Here is a 9,039-nt window from a genome sequence, read left to right as displayed (position 1 = left end):
CTTTTAACTTTACACCGTAAACTAAGTTTCACATGTTTATTAATAGCAGTTCCTCTATAAACCACATTCAGTTTGCGCAAGGTTCTTGCTTGCTCTTTCTATGGCAGATTAAAGTTTGATAAGTTCAATGTCTAGTGCAGGGTTGGGCAAAATTCAGAAAATAAAAATCTATCTATCTATATCTTCAAAGTTTTCAAAACTTTCAAACAAACCTTTGAATTTTAAATTCATTTTAATTTTTCTTTCTTATATTCAGTTCTGCATCCTCAGATGAAATTCAGGAACTGTACTGGTAATGATAAAGCATTCTCAATTCAAGTCTGAATGTTGCACAATCCTGTGGTCTGATGCAAATCCAAATAGAATAAGCTCTAATGTAAGCCACTGAATTGTTTTCACATATTTTCACCCATTCCATCTATATTTCTGAAAATCTCAGTGACAATCTCACTTCTGACTTGAATCTAGTGTACAATCAATCAGAAATGATGCACTGAAAGCATGCTGTGAAGAAATCCAATTACACTATTATCAACCCTCAGTGTCACATCCATAAATCTGTGGTGTGTTCAGGCAAAAAGTGAGAGCAAAAAAATGGTGGTCAACGCCAGCATGGTATGGATTTGCATTTTCAGCTATGAGTTGATGAAATCATGGAGAAAATAACTGTGGTGTCAGCATGTCTTTCACAGCACATATAAATCAGCTTCCCTGTGCATTGGGAATACGCAGTGGGGAAGGGGAATTTATATCTGTGAAGTGGTCAGAACCCATTACGCACTTGCATTAGGACACTGTTCTGCAGCGTGTTTAGGGACATCTTGAATTCCCTTCCTCCCTGACGCTGACTTGCAATCCCAGATGACAGCATTGCTTATTTTCTGTTCTGTCACCTCGTCTCCAAGGAGCAGACTGAAAACTGTGGGTTCAGGATGAGACAAGGCTGGAATGTCAGGTCACAAACTGGAGTCTGGGTGGCTGCAACGTCTGGATGTCTAAAAAGTCCATAACAGAGGCCAGTATTCTAGAAACTCAACATGTCTACATTTATAGTGATTATACTTGTAAGTTTTGTGCCGAACAGACAACTAATTACTAAAAATAGTTGAATTATATCTTATAACTAAACACAAGATAACGAAGTAATCCAAATGTTTCTGATACAAAAGATTATATGAAAATTTTAAGTACTTCCTTCACCTCTTGTCTCTCTGTTGATAAACAAAGACTGAATGCTGCTTTGTTCTGGCTCAATAATGTAAACAGCATGAACAGCGAGGCAATGCTGGCATGGAATTTTTTTTAACACAATAGTCATAAAAAATTCTAATAGACATCCTTATGCTCTTAATGCTTATATAAAGAAGGAATGTCAACTTACTGTGGGTTCCAAATGCAAGGAGTTCATTTCCATATTATTGTATTAGATTGCTTTGCACAGAAATGCATTCCACTGCACTGCTTTTCCTTTATATTTTCTATGTAAACATGCACTAGATGGACGTGTTTGACCATTGCACCCATGTCTCGTGCATGACAGGAGATTCTAAAAATGTGAGCTTAAGTTAAAATAGGTTCAACTTTTTAAAAAAATGCGCCTTTTCCTCATTACACTACCCACATCTTAAGTTTTTTTTACACAAAAATGCATTCTGTGTTCATTTACCCTTAGTATGAATACTTCCGAACCAAACAGCTTTAGGAAAATCCAAAAAAAAGAAAAAAAGTTTAATAAAATAAGTATCACTTTTTCCAGTTTTCTGTTTAGAGTCATCATGAAATCAAAATTGACTCTTCTTATTTTTTATGGAATATTGCAGTATTTATTATAAATAATTTATCCATGTAAATCGTTATTTTTTTTAAAGGTGCAGTCCGTAAGTTTTGCCTCTTTGTCACCATCTCTGTTTGAAACCTGCAATTGCAGTTATTTGCGGAAATATTATCTTTACGTGGGTTGTGCATCAGCACGGTTCCTCAGTGCAGATGAATCTAATGTTTGCTGTCAGTCACCGCACCACTGTGGATTCTGTACTTTGGAATCTCAGATTCTATGTCTTGGAAGTATGAGCAAAATAAGGATTTTCACCAGAAAATGTCATCTGAACAAGTAAGTAACATGTCTGCCACCTTTGTTCTGACCAACTGAGAAAAAAAGCATTACAATAAATTGCGCTGCCAATTGTGATTAAATCTAACAATCGCTTAGCTCAGATCACGTCAAACCGTGCATGCGTATTTAGTGTGTATTAGAGTTACCTGTAGATTTCAATTTCTGTAGCCACTCGGCAGTCCGAAGTCTTTTGTTTTTAACTACGGGCGAATCTCCAGTTGTCACTGATGATTGTCATTTGGACCTTTCTGGATTACAATCCGCCATCAAAATGATAAGTTTAATTATTGCAGCTGCTGTGAGAAAATCCAGCAGGCACCTTGATGTTGAAAAGCCTTCAAATTGATATCAAACGTTGACGTAAAAAAAAAGGTTTTTTTTTTTTTTTTTAAATATGTTTAAAAATAATAGGTCAAAACTGTAAATCAAACTGACATCAAAAACTTAATGTCCATTTGACATTTACACACTGTCAAATTGACGTCCAATTGATGTTTAAAAAAAACATCAAATTGACGTCAAAAAAAAAAAAAAAAAAACAGGTCAAAACTGCAAATCAAACTGATGTCGAAAACTTGACGTCCATTTGACATTTACACACTGACGTCCAATTGATGTTTAAAAAAAAACATCAAATTGACATCAAAAACAGGTCAAAACTGCAAATCAAACTGACGTCAAAAACTTGACGTCCATCTGACGTCCACACACTGCTGTTCTTTTGACCACCAAAATAACAACACAAAAGCAATGCAATGAAACAAGTTTTATACATCAAATTTGAAATCAACAATATAAATGTAAATTTAAAAAAATGCTTCTATTCTGATTGTGAACGAAGATCAATAGCTGTCCGGCCCTTTTCGCATACCATACCCCCGTATCTGTCGGGAGCAGATTGCAGATTGTAGATTGCAGTTCTTTATGCGTTTCTTGATGTCGACCTCAGATGATGCTGGATTTGATTGCTACAGCACCTGAATGAAGATGGTGCAACTTGTATCACTCGTTTTAAGACATCAACCATAGCATAAATTACAAGATTTTCAACAACCACCACTCATAATAACATAGCAATCCACAAAATAATTAAAGCTCTCGAAACAAGCTGTTTTACGGAAGGCAATCGTAACAATAAAATATCTCTTTTTTTGGTAACAATACAAAGCAGTTAATGCAAAATAAAACAAATCAGCTTAAGCTAAAAAGCTCTCTAACCTAGCTTTATCCAGCAAAATTGCAGATGCTGTTAAGCACCCCTTGTTAGGATATCAGGTATCCTTCTACGCTTAATGCAGGCAGCATCTGAGGAGACCTCAGACTTTAATACTATTTTTTGGGGAATTCCAACTTCATATTACTCATCAATTGTTCAATGCTTTGTATGATCCAATCTTCCTGTTGTTGGTGTATCAGTCTCTGTAGCTTGTGCTTACTAAGGCGGATATCCTCTTTGCTTACGCTGTTGTCTTCTTCCAGCACTCTTCCTCTTCTTCACTGAAGTCTTCATCTGGCATCCTCTGCTTAAGGTTGCAACATGCTCTCTTCATCCTTATTGTTAACTTTTACAACTGTTGCTTAGTCATCTTATCTTATAACAAACAAAGGGAGTATTGCAGTTACTTAATTTTATAATCATTCAAGCCTTCAAGCATATATGGCCTTAACTTAAAAGCAAGCAAATAACAACATTGAAACAGGTAAACAGCAATATCAATATCACCAAAACACCTCACATACAAACAATGACAAGCACACTTCACACAAACAAGCGGTTAACTTATAAGTGGTTATAAGTTTTACATAATACATAACACAGTTAATCTAAAGGGGATGGTAAGGGGGGATGGTAGCTTTACAGAGGGGATGCTTTTTGTAATTTTTTTCAACAAGGGGGATGCCATCCCCCCGCATCCCCCCTCAAATCGAGCCCTGGCAATAGGCTAGTTCAAAATGCATTGGCGCTGCACAGACCGATGCATCTCAAACAAACCTTATAAATGATCCGCTGCCTGCAGTATCCTCCACATGCCATATAGCCTACTAGCTGGGACTCCTTCTTTATGTAAACAGACGTAACGTAATGACGCAAAGACGAATGGCGCCATGCTCGAATTTCCTGCAGAAACCCACTAGTACCACTCGAATTAGAAAACATTATTACAAGCTTACCGTTGTGAATGGGCTAAGGTAAGGTAACACTGGCTGGTTATGTACTTGCTCAAAAAATGATTTTGGATCATTTTTAACCAAAAAAAAAATTACGGACTGCAGCTTTAAATATGTACCCTAGTAATCTTTAATCAAAATAACTCCCTTTTGCAGCAACACCTCTTCTCTTCTCTTCTCTTCTCTTCTCTTCTCTGAAAACATATTTACTGGCAGTAGGGCAGGACAATCACTCACATGAGATCAATAGCAAACCACAACGATCGAATCAGTTCCTGATGGATAAAATTAAGTCCCGCCCTACATTATTTTCTTGTTCATGAAGCCGTTTCATTCGAATACGTCACATTACAAATTCTGTTACATTGCTGACTTTAACACATTTTCACACGGGATCACAAAAGACCACAAATTAGCTATTAAAATGGAAAAACAATACAAGTGTCTGCGTCAGGATAGGCTACTGCTGTCTGGGTTTTTTTTTTTTCCTTTTTGCGGTACTGACATTCTGTATTACGTATTGGCAAACAAATAAATACATGACATACTGATTTGAGTTGACAATTTTATAATCGTACCTGCTTTTTATCTTAAAGTTTCCACTAAAAAAAAAAAACTTAATACACAGCAGGGCTTTTCACATGCTTAACCCTGGGGCCATGTTTAAGTCAATTTTTTTATGCCCTTCCCTTGCTAACTTCACTCCATTTCATTCAGATCTATGTCGTTGCTAAGTCACCAGGTACTTTTTGCCTACTCTTTTATAAGTACTGTGAATTTAGACATACTGTTTTGTGCCTACTATTAAGGAAATGCGATTTCGGATGCAACCCTTGATCATTTGTGGGTAAATTAAGTGCGAGCACTGCTAGTTGCATTTCGAGTGCAACGTCACAATCATGTTGCATTGTGGTCTATGTATCAGTGTACATATATGTAGACTCGCTCTTTGTCCCGGGTGAAGGAATGTTTCACACTTGTAATTTAGAAGCAGGGTTAGCACAGCTTTTGTGTTGTACAGTGTGTAATAAGGACGCTGCTAGAGCAGGTGGCATGCTGCATTTGTCTAATCAATTACACTGACACTGCAAATATGCAAATAAGAACATTAATCAAGGGTTTAGGAATGTACTGTGTGAAACGTCAATTTATGAATACCCAAGATTAATTGTTAACCCAGTGTAAAGTATGAGCAGTGTGAAACGTGAAGCAAGATATCTCAGAGAGAGTTGCGTGATTTTTCCCCCAAACCGCTTCAGCAGAAGCTCCACCCCACAGCCGATTCTAAAGATTTTATTGGTCATGTCAATCAGAGTGCTGATTGCCTACACCAAACACTAATCCTTAACCCTACCCCCAACCTTAGCCAATAAAATTAGCTGCAGGGCGGGATTTCCGCTGAACTGGTTTGGGGGGGGGGGATCACTCCTCTGGGTTTAGTATGACCCAGGGTTAACTATTTTAAGTGTGAAAAGCATGTCGCCATTGGCAACGGGGTTACGAAATATCAGACCACTGGATGGCGTGATTGACCAATCAGAATCGAGTATTCTAGAGCAGTGATTCCCAACTGGGGATACACATACCCTAGAGGGGACGTGATCAGGGCTGCGTTTGTTTGCGACAAATGTTGAAAAATGTTTTTTAAATGGAAACGGTGGTGCGTTGAACACCCTGTTCTGATGATGCAAGAGTTGCAACTATGGCAGCTGAGAAGGCCATTCGTTGTGTTCTTTTTGAAGAATTTTCGGAGCCTGATGAAATCAGTATAAATACGTGTTTAATACTGCAAAATACGCTCGATGTTACAGTCACTGCCTTTGCCATCCAGAATAAAAGAACATCCCAATCGAGTGAAAAATAAACAACTACATCCCTTTTTTATTGGTCCCTCTCTTCCAACTGTACTATACTTGAGCATTACTGACGGGGTTGTGGGGGTTTAAAAGGTTGGGAACCACAGTTCTAGAGAGCCGTGTAGTAGTCTAATAAACAAATACAGCTTTGATTTTACTGATTAATGTTTGACATCTTGGGACAAAATTAATTTCTATAATAAAAAGCAAAGGGGATAGAACTAGGCACAACACATTTACTGGACAGATGCCTCCATTTTTTAAGACTTAAAAGCAAGCCTATTTTGAGCTTCCATTGGCTTTAATCTTGGGCTGAAAACACTTGACGTAGCTGCTCATCACAGCAGTAGAGCAAGCTCCATCCGGCTAATTCTTCTCAAGAAGTGTTTGTCTAAAAAGAAGAGAGAACAGCTTTTCATTCCACTAAGAAGCAGATATTATTTCCCCCTCCATTCAGGAGCTGGAGAGCTATAGATTAGCGCTCCCACACACAAGGGTTTTAAAAGCCAATATCTACTGTGTCGTTGCTGAGCAACCAATTATCCAAGATTTGCACTTCCTCTTTGAATGTTGTTTGCTATTAACGTTAGGAATATATTTTTTTATTCTAGGACACTGTAATGTGTGAAGTGTGTCGAGATGAAGGTATGCCAGCTTCTTGCACAGTGCACATCAGAGAATTCGACTGCTGCAACGATCAATTAATTATTAATCGTCAGATAAGATCGGAAATTAAAAGACAGAGGCATTTTCTCAGTGTAAACTAATGCCAGAACTCACTCTGCCTCAGTGATGGGCTCAGCTGTAACAACATAGAAAAGGGTGGATGGGTGTAACAAATATTGCTGACACTTTTCCAAAGACACTTACAGTATGATTAGAGGAAGGAATGGAAGGGCAGATGTTCTGCAATTTCATCATTTGCCATTGAAGAAAGCAATTCATGCCTCGAGGAATTACCAGGACAGTCTATTCATGTACCCGCACACATACTGAATAAGACAAAAGTACTAAATACTTTAATAACACCAAATGACTATTATCATAACTTTTATTTGCCCAAAATATGCCCGGGTATACACATTGCAGAGGTTATGTTCTGGCCTGGATGTCAACACTTGAAATTGTAGATGGTGTAGGTGGCTGTTTATGTTGTTAAGTGTTAACTGATGACCTTTCTGACAGTCTCCATGTAAATGTTGGCTGTAAATACAGAACATATTCCTATAAGCCTCTACTAGGAGATAGAAGAGCAAGGCCATGACTAAAAAAACAGCAACAGAGCTTTGTCATTTTGTAAATAGTTCATAGCTTAAACTAAAAACAGTAATTAAACATAAAATAAACTAATAACTAATAAATTATACTATAGCTTGATATATATTACAATTTTTTTTTAATTTATACTAACTTGAATACAAAATTATATATTTTGAATATTATTATATTATTATGTAATTTTAATTATATTTAAATATGTATTTATTTTATATTGAATTTTTATATAGACGTAATTATATATATATATATATATATATATATATATATATATATATATATCAGTGGCGTGCAGTGGTGTTCTGAAATGAGGATGCACATTTTTTTTTAATTTTTTATGAATCAAATGTAAATTCATGTGCATTACTCTTAACATTGACACATCTTCCTTGTTAAATGAACATTACTTTACATTACATCATAAAAGAAAAAAGAAACCAAATACAATTCTATTTTGTAATTTTACATGAACAATATTAATATTATTGTTAATATTAAAAATATTATTGTAATAAATGTTCTATTTATCAAAACCAAGTCAATCTCATCAAGTTAGTGTTTTAAGCATTTCTACATTCATTCCAAAATAATAACTAAAGGCTGTAACAAGTTCAACAATATCTTTTATTTGTGTATTGATGTTTTTCTTTTTAATAGTCAACTTAGGCTATTTTGGATCATCAGTCATGCTCCGTAAACACCATCTGTCACAGACACGAAGATGTATTTTTAATTTCACCAAGCTGGTTGCACTAAAAACCCCCGCAGTCAACGTGTTTTCAGTCCATTTCAAGTTTGATTTTGACATGACATAAAGCGGTGATATCTAACTGGGTAAACTGTTTACTTACTTTTCAATTCCCATTGACGCCATCATTTGTTCATTCAAACTGACGCGCGGAACGTGCACGTAAACAAGAGGCGGGATTTATCACACAAACCAATCACATCCAATCATAACCAATTACATCCAGTCATAGCGCGATGGAGACGTTGCCTCCTCTCACGTGACTTTCTCCCATTCATTCTCAATTACCCCCCACAAAATCCACCGCACGCTATAGGGGGTCTAATAGTTTTCTATGAGTGGAAAGGGAGTGGAAAGACTCCTGCTGTAACTCTACCTGCGGGTGTCGCTGTTGGGCAGTGTTCCTTATGAAATACGAGTGACTTGCACGCTTTTTAATGTCATAAGTTGTAATATTTGTGTTGTTTTATATGTAATATGGATTAATTTCTCATCCTATTTTTTTTTTTTTTTTTTTTTTTTTTGAGGAGGCACTGCCTCCTTTGCCTCCTCGGAGGAAACGCCCCTGATTTTATATATATATCAGGATTTCAGTACAATAAACATTCAGATTTTAGTTTTTCAAAGAAAGTGTTTATTTGTTTTATTTCTCCGTATCTTTTTAGATAACTGGTATCAATCTCAGACAGGTTTGTTAAGTAGTTTGCCAGGTCTTCTTAGGTAAATGGAAAACCTACTTAAAGAGTTTGTTCCACATTATTAAGCAAGTCACAGTTCTTATGCAATATGGTGAAGAAGAAAGATCTTTCTGAAGATGAAAAGCATGAAATGGTGCAATGTTGTGCAGAAGGCACGAAAACAACATATGTGAAAAC

The sequence above is a fragment of the Ctenopharyngodon idella genome, chromosome 15 (assembly GCF_019924925.1).
Source record: "Ctenopharyngodon idella isolate HZGC_01 chromosome 15, HZGC01, whole genome shotgun sequence".
Classification (NCBI taxonomy): Eukaryota; Metazoa; Chordata; class Actinopteri; order Cypriniformes; family Xenocyprididae; genus Ctenopharyngodon; species Ctenopharyngodon idella.
The sequence above is the reverse complement of the archived record's forward strand: the minus strand, read 5'-3'. Positions refer to the sequence as shown.